Genomic DNA, 14984 nt, shown 5'->3' on the forward strand with positions numbered 1-14984 from the left:
TCGTTGGTAACCCTTCGGTTCTGCCAGCATGGGAAGAGCTGTGAGACCTGCAGCGTGGCCACCTCAACCAGGTCGTTTTCAGACTTGTCCTCATCCATCAACATATTTGTTTCCTGAGTCTATTGATCTCGCTCGATTCTGCAGAAATGCATTCTGAGCTGGGCGTCTGTATGTCAGAATCAGAGTTCTGCAGCTTGCTTCTGTGCTCCCAAGTATGGCATGTATTGTAAGGGCTGAATATGTTTTAAAATCCACATATACCATGGATATAAAGAAATTTATGTTTTTAAAAAAATCCAGTCTTATTCTCTTGAAACTCCCCTCTTTAATTATTGATAGACACTTTCCACTCTGATATTTAATTTTAGGGGACTTGAGAGACCTCCTCCCCCACCCCAGTTTATGAGGAACATGTGACTTCTGTTGCCTTAATTATCTTCTCTTTAACCCTCATTCAGTTTTACACTTCCCAGTTCCTGGAATGAGTATTTCATAATGAAGGTCCAGGACCTTGCTTCCCAAAGTCCCAGCTGGCTGAAGTGGCAGCCTCTAGTGGAAGGTGCTAAGAGAGTCAGGGGGATGGGGGGTGTAGACAGACCTTGCCAGAGATTAGATAAGGCACAACAACTCCTGTGTGTGGGGGGGAAAAACCCACAAAACCATAACTAGATTCAGACTTTAGTACTGAGGACATGATAGCACAATAAAACCAGACTTTTGTTTTTGGTTCTTAGCATGTGTCCAACTAGGCTAGGTAGGTATAAGTTAGAACTTATTTTAAAGTGGAGCTACTATAGTATAGAACCCATTCTGCCTTGTTTATGTTGAGGCACTTCCTCAGGATGGATTTTTTTTCCCCTTTGAAACGTAAGAGGTCTGTATCATGTTGAAACAAAGGGATAAGACAGGACAACTTCTTTTTAACCAGAAATAGGATTTATATGGAATTTTTTTTGTTGTTGTTTCCCAAAAGAGCAAATTGTTATGCTCTCAAGTTTTCCTGAAGTCAAAATATTTTGGGGGTGAAAAATATGAATCAATGATTATCCGCCACTCTGTTTCAGTGGTATATACATAGTTCATATAGAAAAAGATCTCTCTTTTAGTGAGCTCTTCTCCTTGCCTCCTTTCCTTTGTCTGCACATTTGTTTTTGAATTCAACTATCAATATAGAAGAAAGGGTCTTGGAGCAGAGCATGGATCAGGAAGAAGAGAAACTGCTGATAGATTGGAAAAGAGAATCAATTCTAATCTAGAAAAGATAATTACTGCCATGTCCTTCCACACTGTTGGCTTTGTTTTTGGCCAATTAAGAAGCTGTAGGTTTTAGATATATTTTCATTTTCTTAATTCTACACCTAATACTTTTCATACCATAGGTCATATTTATCCAGTTCAGATGAATATTTACAAAAGACTTAAAATTCCCTTGCCAGAGAAATCTGAAAAACAATTTTTCTTTCAACATTTTCTTCCTTGTAGTGAGCAATGATAGTAGTAATGTTCCTACATTATTGTTTTTACCTGACTCCTGATTTTGGTGTTTCCTGGTTGGGTGGATTCCCCTGATCTGTACAAGGTGCCCCGGGAGACTCTGTGGAACTTGAGTGCACAGTTAATTGTAGGTGCAATAAAATGTTGTTGTTGTTGTGTTTTTTTTTTTTTCCCCTCTTGGTTTAAGAACTATCATGCCCTCCTGTACATTTAATATTTGGTGTGACTGTCCCTCTTTTTGTGTGTGTACATGAAGGGTTTAACATGAAGTCTGTTCTGATTAAGCCTTGCATGATTTGAAGTTGAAAGGTATATGAGCGACAAGCCATATATTACTCTTATCTTAGTACATTGATCCTGAAACTCTTTTCCCCATGTGATTGCATCTATATATGAATAATTTAATGAAAGTAGGTAATAATGAGTTATCTGTTTTATAAGAGGGGGAAAAAAAAAATCTCTCAAGTTTACTTACCTCAAGTCTCCATTTTCATGCAGAGGGATTAACAAATGTTTTTGATCTGATATTTTAATAGACTGTATTTCTGAGCACTGCTAATTACCAAGAATATATTTTGTTAATTCTGAACATGGTACAAGATAAGGCATCTTTCAAGTTGTCTGGAGGGCTCCAAGTGACTCATCCTTGTAACCCATGGCAACAGGAAATGGTTGTCCTGGGCACTAGCTGAAATGTGGACGCGAATCCACACTTTGTGATCACTTGGGGACTTAATGGGATGAAGCGTGCTGGCTCCTATGGATTATCTGATGTTAACTTTTTGATTTCAGTCAGAATAGTTATTCCCAGGCCTGGGTTGGCAGTTCTCCTTAGCTCCTTATCCTTGAGGAGTGTTCTAAAATTCTCAGAAGACACATACACTGAGTGTCCCTTTTGTAACAGAAAAGAATTTATGGAGACGTTTGCACGTGTGTCTGACTTGGCGTGTAACTGGGATAATTAGGATGAGAATATTCCCAATTCAAATGAGAAGCTACCAAACTTAGAAATACAGGAAATCAGGGAACTGTGCATGAAGCAGGAGCCAAGGGATAAAGGTTATAGTCCTACTTTTCACTGTGTTGTAGAGTTACTCTTGGGGTGGTCTCCTTATTCACAGATGTCACTTAGCTTAGTTATATCCAGAAGAAAAATGGGCATAATCATCTTTTTTCCTATTTTTGAATTCTCATATATATATATATATATATATATGTATATGTATGACCTAATTATATATACACACACAGGTGTACATATCTAGCCGTGGTGGATACTAAGATACATACCACATACATATTCAGAGACAGCAGACAAGACTTCTGAACAGAGAAAAGAAATCTTTCCTTATACCATTGACAGATACCTGGTAATGGTGCTGAATATTTCTTTCCTTTTAGGAGAAGGTGATTACTCTCTGTATTCTAGAGATATAGGTAGTAGGTCGTTAATGGCTAATCACATAACCTAATGTGCAGAACTGAATAATCCCAGCCTTTTACTTGAATGCAAGTGAGTAATAAATTTCTCCCACTTTTAAAAAACAATTTAAGATCTCCCTCTCCCCCTCCCCCATTTTGCAAGGAAAAGTAATTTTCTGTAAGGTTAAGTGGACTTGAGGGTAGGAAAAACTCCCCAGAGCTTTCTTTCTGCTCAGACTTCATTTTTCCTCCCAAGCCTGACTGTCAACAATAATACCCGATATGAGCCTCTGGTGGTGATGTTTCCATAGGTCACCATCCTTCTCTGTCCCAGATGAAGTCTCAGGACAAACAATGTAGTAGCATAGATTCTGAGTTTAATGCATCATTCAAGAAGGTTATGTAACTCCACAGTCCTGTTTAAGAAAAAACAACAACAAAAAACTCCTGTCTTTAAAATTATATGTGTTTACTATTATCTTAAAATGATTTCACAGTGTTCAGAGAAAATAAGCCTGGTTCCTGTAGGGATTTAAAAGCTGGCTGTTCATGTCATTAAACAGTGTTTGTACAATGATACTTTTTGCTAATCTGTGCAGTGTTTTCTTAAGAGCATAACATTTGGGACAATTGTTAGTTGTGCTCGTTTGGATAAGTACTTGACATAATGGGGACCTCGAGATTTCATGATTTGGAAGTGCTGCCAATGACCTACGACCAAAGTTTTCTTGAGCAAAGAAGGGAAAAAATCAGTATTTTGACAAGAAGTAATTTATAACTGTTCAGGTGTAGTTAGGATTAGAAGCAAACTTTTACTTTTTTTTTGGTCTTGTTTTGTACATATTAATATGTGGTCTATTTATATATGGAACTGTGGGCCTCATATTCAGCTTTCCATTTTCCCTTCTGGGAAACGTCACCTAAGTCTCCAACTGTACTTGGTGCTTTTGGTGGGTTTGTGGGGATAACGTTGAGAAAGAAATGGTATCTTTTATATGCTCATGTTGCAAACACAAATGAGACCAGAGAGTCATGCCCTTAGGAGTTTTTTTCAATCAAAAGAAACATTGTGGGGCACCTAGGTGGCTCAGTTGTTTAAGTGACTACCTTCAGCTCAGGTCTTGATCCTGGAGTCCCAGGATTGAGTCCCACATTGGACTACCCGCTTGGCAGGGAGTCTGCTTCTCCCGCTGACCTTTCTCCTCTCATGCTCTCTCTCGCTCATTCTCTCTCTCTCTCTCTCTCAAATAAATAAAATCTTAAAAAAAAAAAGATTTTGTTGTTCTTGAAAACCTTCTTCTGTTACTTTATTAGATGGGATCAAAAACATGGCTGCTTGATTTTTATGGTTCCATTTTAGGGCAGTATTGCACAACACTTAATGATGTAGGTTCTGGACTAAACTGAGTTTGAATCTCAACTCTGCCACCTACTATGTAGGTTATCATTGATAATTCTCTTGATCTGAATCTGTTTCCCCATCCATAAAATAGTGGAGAAGGACTTTTGTGACAATTACATGAGAGAATATACTGATATCATACTTAGGAGTGTTCCTGGCTTGCAGTAAATTTTCATTGCATATTCACTACTATTATTGCTGCTATTTTCTGAAATGTATCAGAAGGCTATAATTATTTTTATGTTTAGATTTACTTTTCCTTCCAAATCTGATGTGACCCATATAGAACACTTGTCCACATAGGAGCTATGACACTCCATTCCTTCCCTCTTCTCTGCCACCCCAGTTTAGCTTCCCTATATTGTCTCAGGCTGAAAATAATGACCAGATCTCTGGGAGCAAAAAGTACTTCTGTTTGGAGGAGGAGCCATTCTTCTAGTTTCCAGAAAGGTTTACTCTAATTCTTTTATATGTAGTATCAGGATTATTCATAGATTTTTTTTGAAGGTTTTATTCATTTATTTGACAGAGAGACTGTGTGAGAGGGAACAAAGCCAGAAAGAAGGAGAGGGAGAACCAGGGAGCCTGATGCGGGCCTGGATCCCAGGATCCTGGAACCATCAGACACTTAATGACTGAGCCACAGAGCAGTCTCCCCAACAACCATAGATTTTTTTTTTTTTAATTCAGTAATTGAAACTGGAAATCAGGATTAGCTATGGTAATGTTATATCCACTAAAAACAACCCGACCAACAGAAAACTCCCAGCTTTAGTGTTATAGTGCTTTTTATTCACAAACTACAACTGACTTACTGTTACCCTAATGGAACCCTAAAGCAACATTTTTTTTTCTGAAGTTACTTGAGGTCTTATTGATAAGAAAATGTCGTTTGTTTAAACGATGTCATGTTTCATCTTTTTATCTTTCTTTTGTGAGTTCTAATATTAAGAGCTGCATTGAATAGGTAAATTTCTTTACATATTGAGGAATATCTTTATCAGTAAATGAACATATTATACTTCTTTGAAAGTTTTTTTTATTATGAATGTTTTGAATAAACACAAAAGTAGAAAGGATGATAGAATGGATTCCTCAGGACCCATCATTCCGCTTCGACAGATGAGGTGACCTCTTAAGATTCTTCCTGATTCTGTGATTCTTTGACCATGGAAACTCGACTCAGGTTTTGAGGATCTAGAATATTTGCTTTTAAATCAATATTCTAAAAGAATATGGTTGTTAAATTACAGTGCTGAGCATTTAATGGCAAGTCAAAATAACATACTGCTCAAGACATTGGACTATAAAAAAAGAGTTCTGGAACTATATCATGTGTTCTCTTGCTTTCATTTGGAAGCTTATTTCAAGATTGTACTAACAGCCAGCCTCCAGTTGGTCCCCAGGGATCACTGCCTGTTGCTATTCATGCCCTTGTGAAGTTCCCTCCCACATCATATCAGGGTCGTTACGTGCGATCCATAGGATATGGCAGATGTGACGATGTATGACTTCTGAGGCTCAGTCCTAAGCGACATTGACACTATGCCTTGTTCTCTTGGATGACCCGCTTTGGGAGACGCCAACCGCCATGTTGTGAGGACATTTCAGCAGTCCATAGAGATTTATGTAGCAGTTATGCCTGCTGCTAACAATGGGAAGTTTACCAGTTGATCAGCCATCTGAAAGAGCCACCTTGGAAAGAGGGTCCTTTAGCCCTGGTAAGGTCTGCAGGTGACGGCAGTCTTGGGTTACCCACTGACTGTATCCTCTTGAGAGATCCCAAGCGGGAACCGTCTGGCTAAGGCACTTGTGAATTTGTAACTCACAGGGACTGCCTGAGCTATTAAATGTTTACTCTCTGAAACTGCTAAATTTTGGAGTAATTTGCTATGCAGCTGCAGTATAACAACCTTAAACTGCCTCAGGGTTGTTCTTATAAATACTGGTTATTGTTTTATAGATAGGTAGAAGTGCCAGTTAATAGTGTTCTGCTTGACAGAATGCTGTTTAAAGTGTGCACTTAACCCTAGTGAATTACTGGCATCCTGGTCTTTCACACTTAAACTTCTCAGAATGAATCGTTTGTGGACATTATCTGTAATTAAATGAGGACAGAAGACATGATGTTTCTTCGTTCATTAGTTGCTAACCTGGAACTTAATCCCAGCCCTTCCTTTTGGCAATGGTATGTGTTAAAATTTTAACTGTCTTGGACTTTTGAAAGTAATTATCATCTGGGGGTTGAGGACTGGGATGTGTTTTAGCTGATACTTAGGTAAACTTTGACATAGTATCCTAGTTTACCTGCAGGTTCCTCCCAGCACATGCAAAGTCCTTAATGATTTAGGCTTTCATTGTCCTACAGGCTTTTCTTCTCTTGCCTACTGAATAGGGTCAGGTTTAAGTTCCCAAAATATAATATGGCCCAAATGGGGCCCTGGCGAGGTTGCCTCATGTCACCATTCTTTATGAATTTGTACTTCAGGCTTTTGTGTGTATTGCTAGGTTTCCCTTCTAAACGGGGTTCTGGATTGTATGTATCCATCTGTTTTTCTCATTGTTCTATCACAAGTTTAATGCACTCTAAAACTTGGATATTGTCATAGGTAGAGGAGATTCTGTTTAAGTGCAGAGTTTTGGCATACCTGATATGGTGTGGATCAGAGAACCAAGAAAAGGCAGTACCCTCACTTTTTACTTAATGAATCTGTTTTATCTATATAAATTATCATCCATAAAAATTTAAAAGGTGACTGAATCGTTACTGTGTATAAGTTGGTGCTAAGAATGTTGCAGAATAAATACTAAGAAGTGTCTTTTGAGTTTTTAAGTTGGGGTAAATATTAGGTCCTTCTCCTAAATGAGAAGAACTCCACCAGTCTCATGGTTTGGAGTGTGAGGTTTTAGTACTTTTTCTGTGTACATTGTTAGGTAGGGTAATTAATAGGATTCTTGCCCCTGGGAATTTTTTCAGATCTGTGGTTATCTTGATATGAAACAATGATGCTGTTCACTGGCCGACACCAATATCATGCTTTCTGGGAATTGAAATTGATTTCCCCCCCATTCCTTAGCTGTTTGAGCAAGCTTCACCTGGGAGAACTTGGAACACCACAAAGCGGTCATTCAGAAATTAGTTTTTAGGACATCACAAATGAATTGTATCACAAGCCTCAGGAAAAAGTTAACAAAGTTACTAGTTCTTGATATTTTTCTGTTTGAGCACAGAGTGCAAAAAGAACTACCTTTAGAATTAAGGCTAAACAACACAGATCTGACTTTTTTGTTCTTTATGAAATGTGTGGAAATGCAACCATTCCAAGTTGTCCATGAAAAGCACCTATGGCAGACATGTGTAAAGTCTGAGAGTGTTGTCCGAGATGTCTTTTGATAAGCATGCTTTTGTTTATTTGTTGGCTAATAGGTCCCATCTTATGTGCTTGTTTTATGTGCTTTGCATATTTGGCATTGCATTCATTTACCCCACAAAGTAAACACGGCGTTTAAACAAAACTAAAGTTTATAGATACACTTTAATTGCCTTTCTGTGGTGTGATGAGGATGTCAGGGTTATAGGAGTAAAGAAGATACTTGGTCCCTGCCCTGGAGGAAGTTGAATGTGCTTAATTTAAATTTTTTTAATTTTTTATTTTTCAGAGTGTTTGGCTGCTTATTTATAGCTAGACTTTACAATTTATTACGGTTAAGCTGCACTCAACACAAGATCGGGTTGAATTATGTTACCATAATTGAGAGTTACCCTGGGTTCTACACTGTTAATGAATGCTAATGCTCTTTTGAAGGTCTCCTATATATGGCCTCAATAACCACAAAGGCTTTTCTGCCTACAGCAGATAAACTCTCAATAAGGTCACAGGAAGTTGAATTAGAAATTATACCATTACCTATAGCTTTTTCCTTTTTTGCTAACTAATAATGTCTCTTCAGAGTATTCCCTATAGGGCAAATGTCTGTATCATACGTTGGAAAATATATATATCTATTTTCCCGCCAGAGTGGAAATGCATCTCATGAACTTTTAAACTTCCTGATGTTAGTGCTTGCTAATTGTAGTTTGAGAGTCCAGGTGGGGTTTTTTTAGTAGTATGTTAGGGTCTTAGAAATGCCTGAATATTTCCTGCCAGTTCCTGCCATCCCTATGCAAGGATCCTAGGGAAGATTTATGTAGGCAGGAGCAGCCAAATGGTAATCAGAATACCACTTTATTAATAGCTTGAGATGGTGCAGGGCTTTTCGGAAGGTGATGGTTCAGAACACATACTTTAGTCTTGAGTCCAAATATGTAAATACATTTAGTCTTGATATGCTCTGGTCTAGCCACAGTTTAAGAAGGGGAAGTCAAAAAGAGAAAGAGGGACCCTAATTTCAACTCAGTAGCCATATAAAACTGGGAAGTCAAGAAAGCGAGAGGGAGTAGACCTTGGTTTTGTGCTTTACTTATTTATTTGGGGAGGGGTACAGAGAAGGAGAATCCTAAGCGGGCTCCATGCCCAGCACAGAGCCAGACATGTGGCTCAATGTCACAACCCTGAGATCATGACCTGAGCCAAAATCAAGAGTCAGATGCTTAACTAGCTGAGCCAACCAGGCACACTAAGTATTTAAAGAACCCTATGTTCTTTAAAGCATAATCACTCTGCTTGCTAATAATGAAAGTCCAGGCACTGTTTTTGGCTCTGACTTAATAAAAGGGCAAGTCCTTCTTTGAAAGGCATGGACAGAGGTGGCTCTGGTGAGGTGAAAAGGAGAAACGGTATGAATAAATTACAGTACAAGTCACAATCTCGTACTGAAACCTAGGGGTAAGAAATATTTCAGAAATGGACATTTCCATATTTTAGAAACTCAATAGAATGTGTGTGAATGCGTGTGTACACACACACACACACACACACACACACACAGAGCTATTATGTAACAATCTGACTAGGGCCTGGGGCCGCAACTCTTTGTCAAACAAATGACTATTTCTGTAAGAAAATCCATAGAATAAGTGGGAGTAGTGAATAGAATAATAGCCGTCTCCCAAAATATCTGCATCCCAACTCCTAGAACCTGGGCTATGTTTCTTTTCATGGCAAAGGGGACTTTGCACTTAGAGTTAAGGTTTAAGGGCTTTGAGATGGGGATGTGATCCTGGATTATTTGGGTGGGCCCCATCTAATCCCACTGGTCCTTGAAAGCAGAGAACTTTTTCCAGCTGTGGTCAGAGGAGGAGATGTGATGAGAACAGGGTCAGAGAGGTGTGACTTGTCTTTGAAAATGAGGGAGGGAGACCATGGGTGAAGAAATGCACCACTGTAGAAGCTGGAAAGGGCTAGGAAACAGATTATCCCCTAGAACTTCTAGAAAGGAGTGCAGTCCTCTTCACAGTGAGTTTAGCGCAGTGAGACCCCGGTTTGATTTCCGAACTTCAAAACTCTAAGACAGTACTTTCATGTTGTTTTAAGCTATTAAAACTGTGGTAATTTATTACAGCAGTGATAGAAAACTAATACAGTGAGATAAAGAGTATGTAACCTTATTTTGCTTTAGGTTGGCTTATAAAAAACTTACTGACTTTTCAGAACACAAGCAGGGAGAGGGCAGGGGGAGAGGGAGAAGCAGCTTCCCCGTTGAGCAGGGAGGCCTACGAGGGGTTCCATCCCAGGACCCTGGGATCATTACCTGAACCTAAGGCAGATGTTGAACTGACTGAGGCACCCAGGCACCCGATTTTCTGAGCTTTTAGATTATGGTTTGCATTTAGGGATTGCGGACCTGTAGAGGGAATCAGGAATCTTGGTGTTTTCACTGGAGAACTTCATGATGTTTGAATTTGTAGTCAGGGGAAGAGGAGCTTCTTAGAAGAAAGCCTTTTAATGGTTACCATCCTAATACTTGAGCCTTTGCTCAAGGGCAAGTCCTTCTTTGAAGGTCATGGACAGAGGTGACTCTGGTGAGGTGAAAGGGAGAAACGGTATGAATAAATTACAGTACAGGTCGCATGTATTCATTTCCATTGCCTTTATGGATCTTACAATGGTCAATGATGGCTCTGGCCAATTAGACTAACAGTGGACCTTGAGGTGAGGTGAGGGCACTATGAGCAGAGAGCCCGATGCGGGGCTCGATCCCAGGACCCTGGGATCATGACCTGAGCTGAAGGCAGAGGCTTTAACCCACTGAGCCACCCAGGTGCCCCAGATTGCCTGATTCTTCATGCCACAGTATATTGGGTTTTGGGCTTTGTGCTAGGGATGTAGACTTTGGCCGTAACAGGTGTATGTCTAGCAAAGGGAAATGTGGCAAGTTTTGTAGACAAGTACAAGTATCCATGGAGGGGAAGAGATAAAGGAGAGGAAGACCTCTTCTAGCTGGGGGAAAATGCAGAATGCGTGTGGACAAAGTGGCTTTTGAACCATGGAGGGTAGCCTTGAGACATGCAGAGATACAAGAATGGGTATTCTAACTGGGAAAGGCGATAGTAAAGTATTCAAGCAAAATCGAATCTGTTCTATGGCATATGGAGCCCTGGGATTTGGCCTTGTATCCTCTTGCTTCTCACCTTCTTTACCTTACATTCCAGCTGTGGAGCTATTTGTAGTGTCCTCTATGTGTCCTTTTTCCACTTTGGGCCTGTGCTAACAGATACAGTTGCTATACAGTGAGCTTTCTATATAGAAGGTTTTTTTTTTTTTTTTTCTTTTAAGAACTTGTTCTATGAGGTAGACATTACCTTTTGTAAATCACATCTTTGTACTTGTTCAGTGCTGCTAACTCTAAAGTCCAAGAATTCCAGAGCTTGTAGTAGGGGATGTTTGTTATTCAGCTCCACTAGTGGTGGTTATACATTTGTTCCTTTGCTTATTTATTTATTTTTTTAAAGCTTTATTTGAGAGCAAGAAAAAGCACATGTGCTTATAAGCAGGGGTGAGGGGCGGAGAAAGAGAATCTCAGGCTGACCCCTTCTTGAGCACAGAAACCAGCCTGGGGTTCCATTTCATGACCCTAAGATCATGATCTGAGTTGAAACCAAGAGTCAGAAGCTCATCTGACTGTGTCCCCCCAGCACCCCCCACTTCCTTTACTAATTCTTGATGCATGTCTATTTCCAAAAAGGCAAAGATGACAAAGTATTTGCTCCTAAGGAGCTCATTGCTGGTGAGACACTAGAAAATAGTTTTCTTTCTTTTTAAGATTTTATTTATTTGACAGAGAGTCAGAGATACAGAGAGAGCACAAGTAGACAGAGCAGCAGGTAGAGGGAAAGGGAGAATTAGGCTCTCTGCTGAGCTGGGAACCCAGTGTGGCACTCAATCCCAGGACTCTTGGGATCATGACCTGAACCAAAGGCAGCTGCTTAACTGACTGAGCCACCCAGGAGCCCCTGGAAGATAGTTTTAATATGAAGCTTTCATAGTCGATCTAGATGTATGAACAAGATGCACAGGAAAGCAGAAGTGGGAGTGACCATTCTGCCTGGTGGCTGGGCATCAGGGAAGGATGCCCAGAGAGAAGATGCTTGAACTGAGTCATGAAAGATGAGTGGGAACTTACCAGATGGACAAAATGGAGTAGGATGTTTCAGGATGTGACTCTGCAAGTGTAGAAAGACATAAGGGAACATGAAAGTTTGGGAACAGTGAGTCCCCAGGAGCAAAAATATGCATAGGTCAGGTGCAAGCCGATGAGGCTGGGTGGGTAGGGGGGCGGTGTTGTGGGGGGTGGGGGCAGCTCAGAAAACATATAATTCTAGATTATGGAGTTTGTACTTTATTCTGGAGGTAGTGGTGATCATTGAAGAATATTGAACAGGGATGCCATGTATAGAATTCTGTGTGAGAGATGTTAGAATTATAAGTTCTTAATATACGATTGCTTAATAGAGGCAATACCATGTAAAGAGCTGAGTCTTTATAATATGATAACACTCCTTATAGACTGTATGTGGACAAATGATTCAATTTCTCCAAATCTTAGTTTCTTCATCTGCAGGTGGGAATGATAATAATACCTGTCTCAGAATTGATGTGGCACTTAGGTGGGCTGTTGCTGCTAAAGAACTCAATGTAGTAAGTGCCTAGTAAGTAAATTGCATTTATTATGCATTTTGATTTTATTAAGAATAGTGAATAGGTGTCCAGCATGAGGTTGGCAAGGTAGGAACTGGATGCTTCCTTAAAAGTCAATTGCAATGTGTATTATTTTAACATCATAACAAGGTCCCAAACACAAGAGCTGAATTTTAAATATTTTCAGAAATCTGAGATTGTCTTGTTTACCTGCCTGAGGAAAGAGCATTAGAAAAGGAGATGTGGTAGAAATGAAAAATGAAGCGCTAATGTGGCAAACAGTGTTTGGGACCCTGAGTGGGATTAGCCAAATGTGGGTGAGGGTGAGGGTATTGAAATCCTATCCCATAGTAAACATTACTGTGTCTCAGTATCAGCAAAGGTAGAATCATTACATGAGGTGATCTACAAAAAAAACCAGGGAATGTTTGAAGTTGAAAGAGTTTTCTCTTCCTTGACTCAGTTGGTCCAGAGCCATGTGAGTCGAGGCCTAGGGCACAAAATGGTCATGGCTTCTGCTGGCCCATTAAGGCTGAATAATTGACAGTGACTTGTGGATAACCACAAAATTGTGTTTGAATATTCATTCGAAAATCCCTCACATACCATTCTTGGATAGATGGGTCAGTCAGCAGATAGTAACCATTTAGATGTAATAAAAAATTTTCAGGAAAGACTAAGTAAGACACAGATTTAGTGGTTGTTTTGGTAAAAATGTGTGTATTCTCTCTCTCTCTCTCTTTTTTAAAGGACTTTATTTATTTATTTGACAGAGAGAGAAAGAGAGATCACAGTAGGCAGAGCAGCAGGCAGAGAGAGAGGGGCAAGCAGGCTCCCCACTGAACAGAGAGCTTGATGCTGGGCTCCATCCCAGGACCCTGAGATCATGACCAGAGCCAAAGGCAGAGGCTTAACCCTCTGAGCCACCCAGGTGCCCCAAAATGTGTGTATTCGTGAGTACAAAGTATTTCACAAACAGAAACATTCTTAGAATTTCAGTACTTTTGTATACCAAGATGTATTATATATATCATTGGCTTTTCTGTTAGTAAAATACCAAATAATATTTTGTTAGACTGATAACCTCATAGCATACTTAGAGTTTTATTAATTGATAATTCTGTTTTCTTTGCTATTTTAAAAAGTGTTTTGAGTTAGGTCTCTATTACTGGAGCAAGGTTTTTAAGGTAATTACCATGATAATTTCTTGGGCTGAGAGTGGTTTTATCTCCCTGACTTTCCAATTCATGTTGAAACATTCTGTTTCTAAACAGCAGGACTTCTAAGTGTTTGTAACTTCTTATATAATCTGTCTAATATAAAGGTGAAGTCAGACCTTGGTCTTTTCTTTTGAGCAGTTACTAAAGATTGAATGATGAATAATTGTTACTCTCTCAGTCATGTGAATCACTAGTACCAAAGGAAGGCACAGTCTAGGGAAGTTTTTAATGATAAGTTGGTGCCATTAATGAAAAAGAAGTGGGTGGTAAATTATAGATCCAAGCCCTTGAAAATTAACCTCTAGCTCACGTTATTAGTTTCATTTTTTTGCTTAGAGCTACAGTTTAATTTTTTTGATCAAGCAGTTTATTGCTATCTAAAAGATACTTAAATTAGAAAAATGCTACTTTTGTGTTGCTTACCCAAAAGGAACAATTTACCAGTGGCCATGTTATGGTTGTTTTTCTCATTTGCATTCTGAACCCCCTCTTAGGACCCTTGTTAGGAGCCTGTATGGATTTATTTGTAGAGGAGGACACACTGAATTAGACTTCAGGATTAAATGAATTCCATGAACTAGAAAGATGACCTTGGAGACAGGGAAAAGATTTCATTATATGTCTTCCTTGCTTCCACTGTAATAGAATTTGTGTGGTGTGCCTCATGCTCAACCCTTTTGTGTCTGTGTGCATGTGTTTGTATATGCGTATATATGTGAACGCTACATCAAAAGAGTAGATTAAATTCAGCACTCGGGTACTGGACAATAAATTGGCTGAGTTCTAATTGTGAGGATCGTAGTACTGCATTTTTATTTTCCCTCCTGTCATGCTTAGCAAATAAATAATTCCCCTTACATTTCAGCCCCAAACGTCTTTTTTTGGGCATGATGGGAATACCGTGTGCACAAATGGTTTTATGGTTAGAATCCGAGTTATACGGATTTTTATTTCTTGCGTGTGTAGCCAAGTAGTGTAAAGCCTGGTATTTTGTGCAGGTATTAAAGCTTTCCGGGACTGAGAGGGGATAAAATGGAGAGGGATAGAGGGGTGGAACCGCCAACATCTTTTTCTACTAGAAACAGTTCACAGTTGTATGCTGGGAAGGGGAGGCTTTGGAAACTTCCAAAGGATCAAACCAAAGGGCAGTTTCTAACAATGCACTGCTAATTGATTAGCTTTGGGTATAAGGGGGTACAATTACATGCTACTGCAGCCAACTGTTTGTTGATGTTGTTATTGTTAAGTTTATCTGACTCTTAAACCAGATTCATCTGCTGCCTGTTCCTACTGGTTTTATTCTTCTTGGGGGCCTGATTGATTTCACCAAGGACTGAGTCTTCATGATAGCTAGCTGTGACAATGGGG

The 14984-nt window shown here is 39.5% G+C and overlaps 1 protein-coding gene across 4 annotated transcripts in view; it reads left to right on the plus strand.

Annotated features, from left to right (window-relative positions):
* The window catches only part of NAV3 (neuron navigator 3), an 853944-nt gene that overhangs the window by 912 nt on the left and 838048 nt on the right, over positions 1–14984 (plus strand). The gene's annotated exons all lie outside the window — the stretch shown is intronic.

This window comes from Mustela lutreola, chromosome 8, assembly GCF_030435805.1.
Source record: "Mustela lutreola isolate mMusLut2 chromosome 8, mMusLut2.pri, whole genome shotgun sequence".
NCBI classification, from domain to species: Eukaryota; Metazoa; Chordata; class Mammalia; order Carnivora; family Mustelidae; genus Mustela; species Mustela lutreola.